Source organism: Macaca mulatta, chromosome 6 (genome assembly GCF_049350105.2).
Source record: "Macaca mulatta isolate MMU2019108-1 chromosome 6, T2T-MMU8v2.0, whole genome shotgun sequence".
In the NCBI taxonomy this organism is placed as follows: Eukaryota; Metazoa; Chordata; class Mammalia; order Primates; family Cercopithecidae; genus Macaca; species Macaca mulatta.
In genome coordinates this window covers 190,209,871-190,228,393 of record NC_133411.1, presented here as the reverse complement: position 1 = coordinate 190,228,393, position 18,523 = coordinate 190,209,871, and the positions used below count along the sequence as shown (strand labels likewise).

General features: G+C 48.0%; 2 long non-coding RNA genes, 2 other non-coding genes and 1 pseudogene across 8 annotated transcripts; 2 read left to right on the top strand and 3 right to left on the bottom strand.

Moving 5' to 3' along the window:
* Nucleotides 1-1,176: 1,176 nt before the first annotated feature.
* On the bottom strand, nucleotides 1,177-4,936 carry LOC106999071 (uncharacterized). 2 transcript variants are annotated; one of them, XR_001445713.3, is made up of 2 exons: nucleotides 4,500-4,936; nucleotides 1,177-3,923 (listed from the first exon to the last, which is right to left on the bottom strand). It is a non-coding gene; the product is annotated as an uncharacterized LOC106999071 (long non-coding RNA). The 2 variants fall into 2 exon arrangements; XR_013395084.1 differs by having other exon boundaries at nucleotides 1,177-4,394; nucleotides 4,500-4,629.
* LOC106999069 (uncharacterized) lies at nucleotides 4,511-17,815 on the top strand. 3 transcript variants are annotated; one of them, XR_013395083.1, is made up of 3 exons: nucleotides 4,511-4,615; nucleotides 14,563-14,701; nucleotides 17,332-17,815. It is a non-coding gene; the product is annotated as an uncharacterized LOC106999069 (long non-coding RNA). The 3 variants fall into 3 exon arrangements; XR_003730680.2 differs by lacking the exon at nucleotides 4,511-4,615 and adding an exon at nucleotides 13,703-13,817; XR_001445711.3 differs by lacking the exon at nucleotides 4,511-4,615 and having other exon boundaries at nucleotides 13,677-14,701.
* Nucleotides 7,965-13,608, bottom strand: LOC100430443 (forkhead box protein O1 pseudogene; annotated as a pseudogene). Its single transcript, XR_013395081.1, has 2 exons — nucleotides 12,241-13,608; nucleotides 7,965-11,202 (listed from the first exon to the last, which is right to left on the bottom strand). The product of XR_013395081.1 is annotated as a forkhead box protein O1 pseudogene (transcript).
* TRNAL-AAG (transfer RNA leucine (anticodon AAG)) lies at nucleotides 14,445-14,526 on the top strand. Its single transcript has one exon. It is a non-coding gene; the product is annotated as a tRNA-Leu (tRNA).
* TRNAV-CAC (transfer RNA valine (anticodon CAC)) lies at nucleotides 14,867-14,939 on the bottom strand. The gene has a single exon. It is a non-coding gene; the product is annotated as a tRNA-Val (tRNA).
* Nucleotides 17,816-18,523: the final 708 nt, after the last annotated feature.

Here is an 18,523-nt window from a genome sequence, read left to right as displayed (position 1 = left end):
ATGAGCAATGTTATTTATTTATTTCCTTATTTATTTACGTATTTATTTATTTTTCAAACAGGGTCTTGCTCTGTCACCCAGGTTGGAGTGTAGTGGCACAAACACAGCTCACTGCAGTCTCGACCTCCTGGGCTCCAGCGATTCTCCCACCTCAGCCTCCGGAGCAGCTAGAACCATGGGTGCGTACCACCACGCCTGGCTAATTTTGGTATTATTTTGTAAAGACGCGTTTCGCAATATTGCTCAGGTTGATCTCAAACTCCTCTTCCCTCGGCCTTACAAACTGCTAGGATTACAGGCGCAAGTCACCGCGCCCGGCCAATTCTGTAACTTTCTCTTTTTTTTGAGACAGAGTCTCAATCTGTTGCCAGACTGGAGTACAGTGGCCGTGATCTCGGCTCACTGCAACCTCCGCCTCCCGGGTTGAAGCAATTCCCCTGCCTCAGCCTCCCAAGTAGCTGGGATTACGGGCGCCCGCCACCACGCCTGGCTAATTTTTATATTTTTAGTAGAGACGGGGTTTTACCATCTTGGCCAGGCTGGTCTTGAACTCCTGACCTCATGATACGCCCGCCTCCGCCTCCCAAAGTGATGGGATTACAGGCGTGAGCCACCACACCCGGCCCAATTCTGTAACTTTTAAAGGTACGCATAGGCAAATTACCTCCGGAAAGTGTCGAAAAATTACTTAAGTGTCATTGTCTGGGGTAAATACCCGTTGTTTGATGGCCATGGAAAAATAGACTGCAGATACATAAAGGGTGGGCTTTAGAGCTGAAGTTTAATAGGCGACAGGAAGAGGAGAAGCGCTCTCGGTAGCAGACCCGGGTCTGGGAGAAATGGGTTGCCGGTTTTGTGGTGAAATGCAGCAGGTTTTACAGAAGAGCTTGAGGAGGCGGTGCCTGATTTACATAGGGCCCAAAGATTGGTCGGATCAGGTGTTTTATTTGGGTAAGGCCAGAAAAACTGGTCAGGGCTAGCTGTCATTTTCATAGGGCGGGAAAAGCTGTCTGTCCCCAACCCCAATCTTTTATTATGCAGATGGTTCTCTACCTGGCCCGGGCCATGTTGCCTGTTTCTTTACAGGTGGTGACAAAAAAAAAAAAAAAGGGAAGATGGAGCCTCCATGTTGAACTGTAGCAGGAGGGGCCGCAGACAAAACCTCTCAGACCCGAGTTGTAGAAGGAAGGGCTTTATTCAGCTGGGAGCATCTGCAAGCTACTGTCTTAAAATCCGAGCTCCCCGAGTGCACAATTTCTGTCTCTTTTAAGGGCTCACAGCACTAAAGATTTCACATGAAAGGGTCGTGATTGATTTGAACAAGCAGGGGGTATGTGACAGGGGCTGTATGCACCGGTGGTCAGAGAGAAACGGAACAGGGCAGGGAGTTTCACAATGTTCTTCTATACAATGTTAGGAACATCAGTTTCTAAGTCATGAGTTGATTTTTAACTACTGGGTTTAGGCCAGGCAGACCTGGGCCTGGTTTCGGGCTGCCTGTCTTTGGTTTTACTTTATTGTTCTTCTTCTTCTTTTTTTTTTTTTTTTTCCCCCTAAGAACAGGTACTGAGGATAAAACAATATAAAACAATGTGAGAGGGTCTTTCTCTTTTCTCATTTCCCCCCTTTGAGACTTTCACTCATTTTATTAGTAGGAGTTCTCACTCTTATTTTTATTATTTATGTTTCCCTGTGCAACAGATTGACAGTGATTTATATAGTATGCTGGTGCTGAAGCATTTTGGTGAACTAAAGTAGCGACAAAGATTTTTATCATCTGGAGAAGTACAGGTATCAGACAAGGGAGCAGTAAGCAGGTTCCTATTATTATTATTACTCCTATTATAAGAATTTTAAATCCTCCTATTGCTGGGAACCAATTTCTAAACATGGCTCCTGGATTAAGTCCATGCCACACTTGCATGGGTACATGTGCCAGTTTTGCTATATCTTTAACATATCCTCAACTACCTGCCCCTGATCATCTATGTGTAGACAACAATTAGTAAGGTTGGCTTTTCTACAAACTCCTCCTTCAGCTGCTAGCAAGTAGTCAAGAGCTAGTCTATTTTGATAGATAGCATTTCTCATCAGAGTTTCTTGCCAGGCAAGAACAGTCAAGGCTTGACTGGTTTTATTACTAATAATTTCTAAAACAGCTTGTAACTGTATGACTCGTTGAGCATATAGATGGGGGTCTGATATCCCCATGAGCCATCTTGTGTCTAAGTGGCGGGTCTATAGTATTGTATGATTCTTTCTGGGGGTCATTCATCATCTTTCTAATCACCTTTGGCTATGCTTCGTTTTTCGCGGGAAGCATAAACTGGGAAGCCTAGAAGTTCACCTGTTTTTATGGGCAGTAAGAACAAAGATGGCTTAATGGTGCCAATTACACAGCTACCTGTCCACTGAGCAGGCAGCTTAGCATAAGCTCTGTGTCCACATATCCAGTAAAACCCGGTGGGGGCAGTCCAGTCCCGGTGGAATTCTGGGTGGGCCCCAACAGTCTGCAACTTTGGAAATTTACTGAATGGATTTCTTTCTGTGTAATTGGAACTCCACCATGTAACTGTTTTTGCGGTACCATTATACAGCTTTTGCCTAAGACAACTCAGCCGTCCTACAGGATGAGTGAATCCCTTCCCTTCTCTAGCTATGCAATAGTGTCCAATGATTGAGGTTTTTAGAACCTAAAAATTGTCAGGGTGGTTCTTTTGGGCAGGGAACTCATCAGGAACTGGGTCTGTAGGAACTAAATTCTCGGGCTTCCCATGGCCAGTGATCTCGCATTACAGTTCCTCCACAAACATAACATGAAGTGACTTTTAGAGACTGGGCTACATGCTTGGCTAATTGCAAAAACAAATTTTTAGTTTTTCCTGGAATCTCAGGTCCTGGCACATTTAGTTCATCATAGAAAGTCTGAAATACTGGTTCTGGGGAGCGTCTTTGAACATCTCCTTTTATTAGGAGGCTTACACTAGGATCTAGTCTTTTTTCATCAATGCCTAATGTTATGTATTTTCCTTTATTCCATTTTGGGCCTGTGGGGTTTGTGATTACCAGTTCTAAAGGGTTGCGGCTGGCTTGTCCTTTCTGGAGCCCAACTGGATCTTTTTCATCTTCTTTCCAGGTAGCCTAAATGACACAAGACCAGTACGACACATGTCACATAAATATAATTCTTGACAGACATACTTATTTGCTGCTGTGTAACTTTTTTCCTGGTCTAGAGAACCGCATCCTTTTCCATATTGCTTACTATTAACAGCGTCACAGGCATCAGATTTTAAGGTTACATTTTTGGGGACCCCCCTTTCTTCTGTTTTACCTATTACTTTACTTGTGTCGTTTAGGAAAGGACTAGTCCTTAGTCTTATTTCAACGACTGTGATCATGGAAGGTTCAGAGGGGTCATAGCACACATCGGGCTGGTCACTTCCCGGATCACATACCTTGTACTGGGTGTTATTATACAGACAGGTTGCCTTTGGAATTCCTAGGCATTCATAATGGCTACAAAATAAAAAGATTGTCTAACCTCAGTGACCTGATGTATGCACTGAAGGCAGTGCTCTGTGTGGGAAGAAGCAGTGGAAGCTTTTAACACACAAGTCCATAAGGAAAATAAGTCCCAAGACGATTTTCCTCATGCTTCAGCCGTGCGTAGACCAGTCAGCTTCCGGGTCTGACTGGAGCAGGGCTTGTCGTTTTCCTCAGGGTCACTTTGCAGGGATTGTCCAGGCTTGGTTTGGCCTCCTAGGTCTCAGTGGCTGCGGGCTTCACGCGGCTGTGGCAAATGCAGGCTGGGATTCCTTCCACCTTTACCGCTGTGGGAGTGGTCAGGATAACGGTCTGGGGTCCCCTCCACCGTGGCCGCAATGGAGCCACGTTCCAGTCCTAGATCCACACACGGTCACCTGGAGAAAAAGGGTGAACTGGGGAGAATAAGCTGACTGGGCACCTCTCATTTACCCAAGTTGAGATAGTCTGGGCAATTTTCCCCAAGGCCTGTAGCTGCCGCTGTAATTCAATCTCACTTAACTCTTGGGGAGTACCCGGAAGTCCTCGCAGCATAGGAGGAGGCCTATGATACACAATTTCATAGGGGGAGTATCCTGTTTTCTTAGAGGGGGTACACCTAATTTTAAACAATACTATAGGAAGGGCTTGTAGCCATTTTAATCCTGTCTCCTGACATACTTTCCCTAGACTATTTTTGATAGTTCAATTCATTCGCTCCACCTTCCCCGAACTCTGAGGTCGATAAGCGGCATGTAACTTCCATGTGATTACTGATACCTTTGCTGTCTTCTATGCCAAGTCAGCCACAAATGCCGGCCTATTATCTGAGCCGATTCCTAGGGGCAGTCTAAACCTAGGGATGAGATCTCCAAGAAGCACACGGGTTACTTCACGAACTTTTTCAGTTCATGTTGGATAAGCCTCCACCCACCCAGAGTAAGTACACACTAGAACGAGTAAATACTTGTTACCTCCGCATTTAGGCATCTCTGTGAAGTCCACCTGAAGATCTTCAAAAGGAGCTGCTCCATAGGCTGGTATGCCGGGAGGCACAGACGGGCCTTGCTTTGCATCGTGCTGTCGACAGGTAACGCATTGCTGCGCTACAGTTTTAGCAAACGCTGGCAAGTGTGAGATGTAGAAATACCGGCCTAACAGCTTTTCGAGTGATTCTTGGCCTAGATGGGTAGTTTCATGTACGGCCAGCACGACTGTGGCTCCTAGCAGCTGTGGCACAGCTATTCCTCCATCTGGTAACTTTATCCATCCTTCCTTTATTGTTTGTCTTCCCTCTGTTTGAAGAAAATCTTTTTCCTCTTTAGAATAAGTTGGCACCAGATCAAGCATTTGAGGGAGTAGTGGGGCTGTGACTGATGCCCGGTAAGGAGTAGATGCTGCTTTTCGTGCCTCTGTGTCTGCTCGGGAGTTTCCTTGGCTCACCGAGGTGGAAACTCACTGGTGTCCCCTGCAATGCATGACTGCCACCCTTTGTGGTTTCTACACTGTTTCTAATAATTGTAGAATTTCTTATTGATGTTTTATGTCTTTTCCTCTAGAAGTGTTTTTTTTTTTTTTTTTTTTGAGACAGAGTCTGACTCAGTCGCCCAGGCTGGAGTGCAGTGGTGCAATCTTGGCTCACTACAAGCTCCGCCTCCCGGGTTCACACCATTCTCCTGCCTCAGACTCCCAAGTAGCTGGGACTATAGGCGCCCGCCACCACACCCGGCTAATTTTTTGCATTTTCAGTAGAGACAGGGTTTCACCGTGTTAGCCAGGCTGGTCTTAATCTCCTGACCTCGTGATCTACCCGCCTCGACCTCCCAAAGTGCTGGGATTACAGGCATGAGCCACTGCCTCCATTATTTTCTTAATAACCTTGCTTTCACTTTATGAACTCCCCGAATTCTTTTTTTTGGGGGCACATGGAGTTTTGCTCTTGTCACCCAGGTTGGAGTGCAATGGCTTGATCTCGGCTCACTGCAACCTCTGCCTCCCGGGTTCAAGCAATTCTCCTGTCTCAGCCTCCCAAGTAGCTGGGACGACAGGCATGTGCCACCACACCCAGCTAATTTTTGTATTTTAGTAGAGACGGGGTTTCACCATGTTGGCCAGGATGGTCTCCATCTCTTGACCTTGTGATTCATCTGCCTCGGCCTCCCGAAGTGCTGGGATTACAGTCGTGAGCCACCATGCCCAGCCGAGCCCAGGAGTTTCAGACCAGCCTGGGCAACATAGTGAGACCTTGTATCTACAAAAAAAAAAAAAAAAAAAAATCAGTTGGGCGTGATGGCACGTGCCCATAGCCCCAGCTACTGGGGAGGTTGAGGTGAGAGGATCCCTTGAGCCCAGGAAGTCAAGACTGCAGAGAGCTATGATCCTGCTACTGCACTCCAGGCCTGGGTGACAGAGAGAGTCCCTGTCTCAAAAACAAAGAAACAAACAAAAAACCCAAACAACAACAACAAACAAAACCAAACCAAAGAAAACTACAACCCTATTAGGTATAATAAATAAATTTAGCAAGAATGGAGGATACAAAATCAATATACAAAAATTAATTGTATTTCTTTTCTTTTTTTTAATTTTTGAGAAGGAGTCTTGCTCTGTCGCCAGGCTGGAGTGCAGTGGCACAATCTCAGCTCACTGCAACCTCCATCTCCTGGGTTCAAGCGATTCCCCTGCCTCAGCCCCCGAGTAAATGGGATTACAGGCGCCTGCCACCACGCCTGGATAATTTTTTTGTATTTTAGTAGAGACAGGGTTTCACCGTGTTGGCCAGGATGGTCTCGATCTCCTAACCTCGTGATCCGCCCTCCTCAGCCTCCCAAAGTGCTGGGATTACAGTGTGAGCCACTGCGCTCAGCCTCTTTTCTTTCTTTCTTTAATTTTTTTTTACCTACCGGTAACTAGTTTTGTTACTTTGAAATTGTATTTCTTTAAACTAGCAATAATTCAAGAATGAAATTAGGTAAACAATTCCATTCACTATAGTATCGAAAATTAAAAAAATACTTAGAAATAGATATTTAGGCTGGGCGTGGTGGCTCACACCTGTAATCCCAGCACTTAGGGAGGCTGAGGCGGGCAGATTACCTGCGGTCGGGAATTTGAGACCAGCCCGGCCAACATGGAGAAACCCCTCTCTAGTAAAAATACAAAATTAGCTGGGCATGGTAGTGTGCACCTGTAGTCCCAGCTACTTGGGAGGCTGAGGCAGGAGAATCACTTGAACCAGGGAGGCGGAGGTTGTGGTGAGCCGAGATCATGCCACTGCATTCCAGCCTGGGCAACAAGAGCGAAACTCCGTCTCGAAAAAAAAATTATAACAATTTAAATAAATAAATAAATAAATAAATAAATATTTAAAAAAGCAGTGTGGGCCTTGTATTCTGAAAATTATAAAACATTTTTTGGAGTGCAGTGGTGTGATGTCAGCTCACTGCAACCTCTGATTCCTGGGTTTAAGCAATTCTCCTGCCTCAGCCTCCCAAGTAGCTGAAATTATAGGCACTGGTTACCATGCCCAGCTAATTTTGGTATTTTTAGTTTAAAAAAAAAAAAGGCTACTGTGCTCGGCCTATAAAACATTATTAAAATAAAGAAGATCAGCTAGTTGTGGTGGCTCACGCCTATAATCTCAGCACTATGGGAGGCTAAGGCAGGAGGATCGTTTGAACCTAGGAGCTCGAGGCCAGCCTGAACAACATAGGGCGACCTCGTCTCTAGAAATAATAATAATGATGATGATAATACTAATAATAATAATTGGCTAGGCATGGTGGCTCACGCCTGTTATCCCAACAATTTGGAGGCTGAGGCAGGTGGATCACTTGAGGTCAGAAGTTCAACACCAGGCTGACCAACATGGTGAAACGCTGTCTCTACTAAAATTACAAAAATTAGCTGGGTGTGAGCAGTGGCTCACACCTGTAATCCCAGCACTTTGGGAGGCCAAGGCGGGTGGATCACGAGGTCAGGAGATCGAGACCATCCTGGCTAACATAGTGAAACCCCGCCTCTACTAAAAATACAAAAAATTAGCCAGGCGTGGTGGTGGGAGCCTGTAGTCCCAGCTACTCGGGAGGCTGAGGCAGGAGAATGGCGTGAACCCGGGAGGTGGAGCTTGCAGTGAGCCGAGATCGCACCACTGCACTCCAGCCTGGGTAACAGAGCGAGAATCCATCTCTATCGAAAGAAAGAAAGAAAGAAAGAAAGAAAGAAAGAAAGAGAGAGAGAGAGAGAGAGAGAGAGAGAGAGAGAGAGAGAGAGAGAGAGAGAGAGAGAGAAAGAAAGAAAGAAAGAAAGAAAGAAAGAAAGAAAGAAAGAAAGCAAGCAAGCTACAGTAATCAAGATGAATGGTATTGGCATAAAGATAGGCACATAGACCAGTGGAACAGAATTGAGAGCGCAGAAACAAACCTTACATTTCTGGCCAGTTGATTGTATTCTCTTGATAGTTTAATATACTTTTTACTGAAGTAAAACATGCCATGAACGCACCCATGCAGCCACCACCCAGATCAACAAATAGAACATTCCCAGCGCCGCAGAACCACCCCCGGTGTTCCCTCGGTCAGTATCCTGCTCTTCTTAAACGCAGCCACGCTTTTGACTTCTCACACCTACATTCGTTTTTGAGCTTCACATAAATAGAATAACCCCTATGTAGTTTTTGGTGTCTTGATTCATTCTGCTAATGTTATATTTTTATATTTGTTCATGTTGTTACATGCAGCAGTGTGGGTTTTTTTTTTTCTGCACATTATTTTTAAAGTTGAGATATAATTCATGTATCATAAAATTCACCTTTAAAAGTGTACAATTTGGCCAGGTGCAGTGACTCACGCCTGTAATCCCAGCACTTTGGGAGGCCAAGAAGGGCAGGTCGCTTGAGCTCAGAAGTTTGAGGCCAGCCTGGGCAACATGGCAAAACCCCATCTCTTTTTTTTTTTTTTTTTTTTTTTTTTGTTGAGACGGAGTCTCGCTCTGTCGCCCAGGCTGGAGTGCTGTGGCTGGATCTCAGCTCACTGCAAGCTCCGCCTCCCGGGTTCACGCCATTCTCCTGCCTCAGCCTCCCAAGTAGCTGGGACTACAGGCGCCCGCCACCACGCCCAGCTAGTTTTTTGTATTTTTTTTAGTAGAGACGAGGTTTCACTGTGTTCGCCAGGATGGTCTCGATCTCCTGACCTGGTGATCCGCCCGTCTTGGCCTCCCAAAGTGCTGGGATTACAGGCTTGAGCCACCACGCCCGGCCGCAAAACCCCATCTCTACAAAAAATAGAAAAAGTAGCAGGACGTAGTGGTATGTGACTGTAGTCCCAGCTACTTGGGAGGCTGAGGGGAAGATTACTTGAGCCCAGGAGGTCGAGGCTGCAGTGAACTGAGATGGTGCCATGGCACTCCAGCCTGGACAATAGGGCCAGACCTTGTCTCAAAAAATAAATGAATAAAGTAAAATAAAATAAAAGCATGTTCAATAATGTGCAGTCATTACCAGCAGCTAATTCCAGAACATTCTAATCACCCCCAAAAGAAGCCCCAAGTCCATTAGCCATCATTCCTTACTTTCCCTCTCCCCAGCCCCTGGTAATCTACTTTCTGTCTCTATGGATTTGCCTACTCTGGACATCTCATATAAACTGAATCATATAATACAGGGCTTTTCATATATGGCTTCTTTCACTTAGCATACTATTTTTGAGGTTCATTTATATTGTACCACATACTAATATTTCATTCTTTTTTATGGCTTAGTAATATTGCATTGTTGACCAGGCATGGTGTCTCACACTTTTAATCCCAGCACTTAGGGATGCCAAGGTAGGAGGATCCCTTGAGCCCAGGAGTTCAAGACCAGCCTGTGCAACATAGGGAGACCCCTGTCTCTATCAAAAAATTTTATAATATTAGCCATGTGTGGCAGCTCACACCTGTAGTATGAGCTACTTGGGAGGCTGAGGCAGGGAGATTGCTTGAGTCCAGGAGATCAAGGTTGCAGTGAACTGTGATCACAGCACTGCACTCCAGCCTGGGAAACAGGGTGAGGCCCTGTCTCAAAAAAAAAAAAAAAAAAGTTTAGCTTTGTGTGAATATACTGCATTTTATTGATCCCTTCATTAATTCATGGAAATTTAAGTTGTTTCTTTCTTTTTTTTTTTTTTTTTTTTGAGACAAGTTCTCACTCCGTGCCCCAGGCTGCAGTGACACAATCTTGGCTCACCGCAACCTCCACCTACTGGGTTCAAGTTAGCTTCCCAATTTAGACTCCCAAGTAGCTGAGACCACAGGGGGACACCACCATGCCTGGCTAATTTTTTTTTTTTTTTTGAGACAGAGTCTTGCTCTGTTGCCCAGGCTGGAGTGCAGTGGCTGATCTTGGCTCACTGCAACCTCTGCCTACCGGGTTCACACCATTCTCCAGCCTCAGCCTCCCAAGTAGCTGGGACTACAGGTGCCCGTCACCATGCCCGGCTAATTTTTTTGTTTCACCGCGTGTTAGCCAGGATGGTCTCGATCTCCTGACCTTGTGATCCGCCTGCCTCGGCCTCCCAAAGTGCTGGGATTACAAGCAGGAGCCACCATGTCCGGCCATAATTTTTGTATTTTTTTATAGAGACAGGGTTTTGTCATGTTGCCTAACCTGGTCGCAAACTCCTGACTTCAAGCAGTCCATCTGCCTTGGCCGCCCAAAGTGCTGGAATTACAGGCCTGAGCCACTGCCAGCCTTTGTTTCCACTTATTGGTTATCATGAAGAATTATACTGTAAACATTTTTGTGGAAGTTTTTTTTCTTTTTCTTTCTTTCTTTTTTTTTGAGACAGAGTCTCACTCTGTCGCCCAGGCTGGATCGAGTGGTGGTGCAATCTCGGCTCACTGCAACCTCTGACTCCCTGGTTCAAGCAATTCTCCTGCCTCAGTCTCCCAAGTAGCTGGGACTACAGGCACCCACCACCATGTCCAGTTAAGTTTTGTATTTTTAGTAGAGACGGGGTTTCACAATGTTGGCCAGGACGGTCTTGATCTCCTGACCACGTGATCCACCCGCCTCAGCCTCCCAAAGTGCTGGGATTACAGGCGCGAGCCACCGCACCCGGCCAATCTGAAGTACTTTTAAGCGTAGCCTGGTCGCTAATTCTCAGCCTGACACCCAGCTATGTGGCCTCCTCTGGACACTGTGCAGGGCGCTTTGGTTGGGCAACACATTGTGGAGGTTAAAATTCAGTGTCTCCATCCATAAGGTCATTCCAGATGAAGACTTGGATTCCACGTCACAATCCCAGTGCTCAGTGAGCATGCCGTCCAAGTCACTTGGGAGCCTCCCCTGGTGGAGGAGGCCCATTCTGCCATAGCCACTGCAGCTGCTCACGGAGGAGTAGCGCCCAGGGCACTCGTCTGCATGGGGTGGGGCAGAGGCACCGGTAAAGGTGTCTCCTCTGGGGTCAGGTGGTTCATACCTGAGGTGTGGGGCTTGATGTTTCCCATGTGAGGCAGGGCACGGCCATCACCTGCAGATGTCTGCTGAGCGTGTCCAGGGTGGGTATGGGAGCTGGGAGGCATCATTTTGTTGTGAGATGCCTGGCTGCCATAGGTCGACATGACTGAATGAAGGCCCATCACCATCAGCCCAGAACCTGGCTGTTGGGTTGGGCTACCCCAGGATCTGCTGGTGTCATGCTTGTGGGGAAAGAAAGAGAGATCAGACTGTTACTGTGTCTATGTAGAAAACGGAAGACATAAGAAACTCCATTTTGTTCTGTACTAAGAAAAATTATTCTGCCTTGAGATGCTGTTAATCTGTAACCCTAGCCCCAACCCTGTGCCCGCAGAGACATGTGCTGTGTTGACTCAAGGTTTAGGGGCTGTAGGGCTGTGCAGGATGTGCTTTGTTAAAAATGTGTGTGCAGGCAGTATGCTTGGTAAAAGTCATCACCATTCTCCAGTCTCCAGTACCCAGGGACACAATGCACTGCGGAAGGCCACAGGGACCTCTGCCCAAGAAAGTCTGGGTATTGTCTGAGGTTTCTCCCCACTGAGACAGCCTGAGATATGGCCTCGTGGGAAGGGAAAGACCTGACTGTCCCCCAGCCCGACACCTGTAAAGGGTCTGTGCTGAGGAGGTTGAGTGAAAGAGGAAGGCCTCTTTGCAGTTGAGACAAGAGAAAGGCATCTGTCTCCTGCTCGTCCCTGGAAATGGAATGTCCTGGTGTAAAACCTGATTGTACATTCTATTTACTTAGATAGGAGAAAACCGCCTTATGACTGGAGGTGAGACATGCTGGTGGCAATACTGCTCTTTACTGCACTGAGATATTTGTGTAAAGTCAGACATAAATCTGGTCTACGTGCACATGGAGGCACAGCACCTTTCCTTAAACTTATTCATAACACAGAGGCCTTTGCCCGCATGTTTTCCTGTTGACCCTCTCCCCACAATTACCCTATAGTCCTGCCACATCCCCCTCGCTGAGATAGTAGAGATAGTGATCAATAAATACTGAGGGTACTAAGAGACCAGTGCCAGCGCCCCTGGTCCTCTGTATGCTGAGTGCCGGTCCCCTGGGCCCACTTTTCTTTCTCTGTACTTTGTCTCTGTGTTTTATTTCTTTTCTCAGTCTCTCATCACACCTGACAAGAAACACCCACACCTGGGCCCACTTTTCTTTCTCTATACTTTGTCTCTGTCTTATTTCTTTTGTCAGTCTCTTGTCCTACCTGACAGAAATATCCACAGGTGTGGAGGGGCTGGCCCCCATCAATAATGTCATTATGGGGAGGAGAGTCAGGAGTCAGCAACTCCTCCAGGAGTCCCGCTGCACAGCTACACGGACTCACAGCTCCACAACTTGATTTGTGGTCCTGGAGCGTTTGCACAGGCATCTGGGGCAAAGGGCTCATGTTGGACTGGCACTACGTCTATTTTTTTGTAGTTTGGCTGGGCGAATTCACACTGGTGTTTGGTGGCACAAATGAGTAGCATGGCGTCTGCTGCATCATGGAGCCAGGGGCGAACTGGGTCCACACAGTTAATGATGTCAGTACTCAGAGAAGGTTGAGATTATCCAAACCTTTTCCATGTTTTGGGATTGCTTTTCTCAGACATACGGGGTGGAGTAGGGGCCATCTTTGCCGAAGATGACCGGTACCCCACAGAATGCACAGCCCCATCTCTAAGATCTTCCCCTTTGGTTATAATAGGTGAAAGTCTCCCAGTAATAGTACTAGCATTTGAGCTAGTTCGAGGGCGAAATGTACTCCAGCTATCAAAGTCATCATTGCCGTGAGAGCCAGGGCTTGCAGGCCTTTTGGAAAATTGGGGTCCAGGGCTGTCCTCGGCACCGGCCCCCACCCCGCCCCGCTAGACTACAGGGGTGCTTTTTTCGTGGCATCTCGGCTTTGTGTCCGAGCGCATTTGCTGTTGCTGTCCGTGGATGCAGCTCTTGTCCTAAGACATCTCCCATTCTTGCCGCCCTCTGGATCGAGCATCCACCGAGCACTGTTTCCAGTTCCTTCGTTCTGCGCGCCAGTCAACTTGCTGTGTAGGAACAGAAGATGAGGACGTGAATTCCTCCGGCCCGCAGAGCTGTTGGCCCTCATCCGTGAAGCAGGGCACGCTCTCGACCATCCACTCGCAGATCTGCCACAGCGCGAGCCGCTTCTCCGCTGAGCTCTGGACTGCCTGGTGCTGAGGTCGGCGTGGGACAGGTCGCGCCCCGCGTTGCGATGGGACGAGCTGCTCCTGCGCTGCTGCCCCGCGAGCGGCCCGGCGGTGGCGGGGTCCCGTGTGGGTGCTGCGGCGGCGAGGAGAGAAGGCCGCCCGCCTCGGGCCCTGGAGGTCCCCGCACAGCCCCCGGGGCGGCGTCCCGGCGATCGCGGAAGCCCTCGCTGTCCTCCAGCGGGCTCAGGTTGCTCGTGAAGTCGGCGCTGACCGCGCGGGGCTGGAGGTGGCCGCGTGGGACCCGCGGAACTCCCGCCGGGGCAGCGGCTGGAAAACCGGGTCGACCTCCGTCCCCCGGGGCGCTTCGGCCCTGGGGTCCGGTCCCCTCCCCTCCCCTCCCCTCCCCTCCCCTCCCCTCCCCTCCCCTCCCCTCCCCTCCCCTCCTCTCCCGTCCCCTTCAGTCCCCTCCCCTCCCCTCCCCTCCCCTCCCCTCCCCTCCCCTCCCCTCCCTTCCCCTCCCCTCCCGTCTCCTCCCCTCTCCTCCGCCAGCCGCGGGCGAGCCAAGAAAGGGGAGAGCAAAGCACCGGGCGGAGGGGAGGGGGCGCGAGGAGGAGGCGGAGATTCCGGGGACAAGGTCGGTTCGGCCCGAGACTGAAAGAAACTGGGAGCCAGGCGGGGGCGGCGGAAGCGCGAGTCCAGAACTGAGCCCGGCGGGGCCGTGCGCGGCGAGGCTGCTCCCGGTCCGCTGCGCGGATGGACGGCGGGCCGGAGCCCCGGGCCGGGGCGGATCCGGGCACAGCGGGCGCCGCACTCCCGCAAACAGGGCCGTGGACCCCGCGGGCCGTGGCTCTCCCCCGAGGCGCGCCCTCTGAGCTGCTGCCTGTGGACTGCGGCACGGAGGCTGCAGAACTTCGCGGCCGCCCGACTGACGGGGTCTGCCCTGGTTTATTTATTTTTATCTTTTTTTAAAGTAAGAGTGCAGAAGGCTTCCCCTCCTCTCACGCCACCTCTCCAAAGAGGGCCAATGTGGGTGACTTTCTGAGTGGTCCCCAAAGCAGATCCCGAGGCCTGCGCGTCGCGAATCTTCTCTGCCAGGGCGCTGGTGGAGTAGTTTCTCAGCTGGTGCCTCTGGCCCAGCGAATCCTGCCTGATGGCGGTGGTTCTGGAACGCCCTGTGGATTCGCCCTAAGGCCTTGTAGGCCCGGGGACTCTGGGGATATTGTATAAAGCAGGAAAATACGTAAATGCGTTCCAGGGGGAAGGTAGCGTGGCCGAGCGGTCTAAGGCGCTGGATTAAGGCTCCAGTCTCTTCGGAGGCGTGGGTTCGAATCCCACCGCTGCCAGCTTGGCGTGGTTTGTCCATTTTTGTCCCCCCATAGGTTACAAAAGGAGGATTCGTTGGAACTTTCCTCGGGCCCCACGCTTGCTCGGGATCTGGATTCCATTTGGCAGCGCGCAGCCGTCCAGTGGACGGGCTTTGTAGGGAGTTCCTCGGACCTGGTGTTCACAGCAAGTGAGGTGGGTTCAGTTCTTCCCAGGTTCCAGTGGTTGAGGTGGAAAGGCAACGGTATAAATACCCTGTATAGCCTTTTCTCCTTAACCAGGTGGAGATAGTGGTGGAGTGTTGTAGGCTAGTCCTAAGTGTAATACATTTGAAGTAATGAGGTAAAAAGTAGAAGGAAGTGTTTCCGCCCGGTTTCGAACCGGGGACCTTTCGCGTGTGAGGCGAACGTGATAACCACTACACTACGGAAACCTGCTTGGTTTTCGTGTGCCATCGTAATGACCCACCACACAGGGCCGTTTTTTATTTCCTCATCGTAATTCAGAGCTTCCTCCATGCGTCCCTTCGAGCTTTATTAATGAGCATAAGCACACACACAAAGATATTTCAGCACCTGGAAGGCTGAGGCGGCAGGATAGCTGGAGCCCAAGAGGTCGAGACTGCACTGAGCTATGATTGCAGCACTGCACTCCAGCCTGGGCGACAGAGCAAGACCTTATCTCGAAAGAGAGAAAAGGAAGAAACGAGAAAAGGAAGTTTTCATGTGCAATGTGGTGGCATAAGTGGGCACGAGAGTCCTGAGAGAGGATGTCCCGGCGACAGTGGGTATGGGGGTTGAACAGCAGGGGCGCGCTGGCACCCACCATTTTCAAAGAGAAGAGACATTCAGAAGAAGCTGCTTGGGGAATATGAGGCCACGTGTTCGTGAGTAGAGCTGAAGCTTGTGTGTCCAGAGAAATTGGAGTGGAATGAAAGAGGAAGTAGCCTAAAACACCATTTTTATTGTTCTATTGTTTGGTAGAACTCTAGATTTTCCTAGCAGCCACTGCTCTTGGACATTTAGATTACTTTCCTCCCACCAACAGTATGCAAGCGTTATGAAGGCTACCCCCTTGGCAACATTTGGCACTTTTCATTGATTTTTTTTTTTTTTTAACTTCTAGCCATTTGTGGGTATGTAGTATTCCTTATGGTTTAAGTTTGCATTTAGCTGATAAGAAAAGATGGGCACTTTTTCATGGGTTTATGGCCCATGTGTTCATCTTACTGTGTGAAGTATCTCTTTAAATATCTTGTCCATTAAAAACAAACAAAGAAAAAAAACACACAAACAGAAAACCCCAAGAAACAAAAAACAAAGAACTGGCATGTCATGGTGGCTCACACCTGTAATTCCAGAACTCTGGGAGGGCGAGGTGTGTGAATTGTTTGAGCTCATGAGTTGAGACCAGTCTGGGCAACATTGGGACATCATCTCTACAGAACGTCCAAAAATTAGCTGGGAGTGATGGCGTTCACTTGTAGTTTCTGTAGGTACTTGGGAGGCTGAGGTGAGAGTATTGCTTGAGCCTGAGAGATGGAGGCTGCAGTGAGCAGAGATCTCACTGCTGCACTCCAGCCTGGGTAACAGAGCAAGATCCTGTTCCAAAAAAAAAAAAAAAAAAGACTCTCATATGTTTTTTTAATCTGGAAACTTCTAAATTTCAGCTTGTATGTTTAAGTGTAAACTCTTTCATATAATTTTTTTTGTTATGGTGTGAGGTTGGGATTAAGGTTAATTTCTTTCCCCTATGGATATCCAGTTGTTCCTGAACCCATTGTTGCAAAGACACTATTTTTACATTGAATTGCTTTGGTGCCTTTGGTGAAAATCAAATAACTGAGTATATGTGGGCCCAAATTCTTTTTGTTCATTTTTTGCTTTTCAATTAAAAATTTCAAATAGGCCAGGCATGGTGGCTCACCCCTGTAATCCTAGCGTTTTGGTAGGCTGAGGTAGGAGGATTGTTTGAGGCCAGGAGTTGGAAACCAGTCTGTGCAACATAGCAAGACCATGTCTCTACAAAAAAAAAAAAAAAAAAAAAAAGTTAGCTGGGCATAGTAGTGCGTGCTTGTAGTCCCACCTAGTTGGGAGGCTGAGGCAGGAGGATTGTTTGGGCCCAGGAGTCCAAGGCTGCAGTGAGCTGCAATCACAGCAGGGCACTGCTACCTGGATGACAGAGTGAATCCCTGTCTCCAAATAAATAAACAAATAAGTAAATTAATAAATGTTTGCATTAGATGAATTATGCCATGTTTTGTTTATCCATTTATCAATGAATGAACATTTATGTTGTTTCCATTTTTTTTTTTTTTTTTTTTGAGACAGATTCTCACTCTTGTCACCCAGGCTGGAGTACAGAGGAGCCATCATAGCTCACTACAATCTCCACCTCCTTGGTTCAAGTGATCCTTCCACCTCAGCCTCACAAGTAGCTGGGACCATAGGTGTACACTACCACACCTGGCTAATTTTTGTATTTTTTATAGAGACGTGGTCCCTATGTTGCCCAGGCTGGTCTGGAACTCTTGGCCTCCAGCAGTCCACCCACCTTGGCCTCCCAAAGTGTTAGGATTACAGGCATGGGACACCTTGCCTAGCCTTTGTTTCCACTTTTTCGCTATAATGAAAAATGATGCCATATATATTTTGTGTACATTTTTTTACGTGACAAAAAGGTATATATAAAACTCTCTTTTATATATACCTAGGAGTGGAATTGATGGATTGTATGGTAACCCTATGTTTAAATTTTTGGCATAGCAAAGTGAAACTTGAAACTAGCAATTCCACTAATACTGTTTATTTATATGATATTTCCAGAAAAGGCAGATGAAAACAGAGGAAAAGCAGATCACTTCTTGTGTACCGCTGAGGCTGAGAGCCAGGATTGGCTGCAGATGGGCATGTTGGAAATCTTTGTGGTAACGGAACTGTTTTAAAAGCGGATTGTGGTGATGGTTGCAGAATCCTATGCAGTGACTAAAAAATCATTGATCTCTGTATTTACAATGAGTGGATTTTATTGTATTGAATTGTACCCCAATAAAGCTGTTATAGAATGCTAAACCATAAAAACAAACCTCCAAACACAGCAACAGGCAGTTAGTGATTCCCTGGGATCAGCTCAGGTGACAGTTGCATTGTGCAAAATGATTCCTGTGACCCAGAGTATAATTAATGTTTACATAATGCTTTACCGCAGCCTTGGAGGGCAGGTAACTTGCACCTTGAAACTTGAAGGTCTTGCTAGTATTGCTTGTAATCAAAGTAAAGTAATTGTATAAATAAACAAGGTGTGAATAAATTTAAGGAGATGCCAAGTAAATGAAGGAGATGAGCGATCACCGCGAGACTGAAGCTGGTAGGGGCGTGACGGAAGTCATCCAATCCAAAACTATCGGAATAGAGACCTTGCCAATGGATGGGTTTAGAAAACGAAAAGTGCGTGTTACAGAAACGAAATGAGGATCCGTCATAGGATCCAGTTTATGGTCAACACGGGGACGTCCACCCAATACTGTGCGTCTATAGGAGGCACTAATGTGTGCTGCTGTGCTTTGGGTGTGATGTGCAAAGTACTGGTCCTTGAGGAGATGGGGGCACTGGTTTTTATTTTCCACAGCTGTCTTTTTAAATCTAGAAGACAAAAGCATCTGTTGACGAGCGCTCGGGGCTGCAGAAGGGTCGTGGCGTTGAACGTGCTGGCCCTCTGCAGGGGCCGCCTGTGTGTGTGTGTTTGGGGGGTGGTGAGCTCCTGCACTGGCTGTCAGGGTGCGAGTTACACAACCCCTGGAGGTGGCAGTTCCTTGTCTGTAGAATGGGTTGAGAGCAGCGCCTTTCTTACAGGTGGATGACGAGGGTTAGAGCAATTAACACACGCACTAGCACTAGGTAAGACTGAAGAAAAACTCACTGGATCTACAGCTGTGCCAAGGCAGCTCAGTTCCAGGCCCAGGGGACACAGCATGAAGGAAACAAAACGGAAGGATCTTTCTCCCCAGAAGGGAAGGGT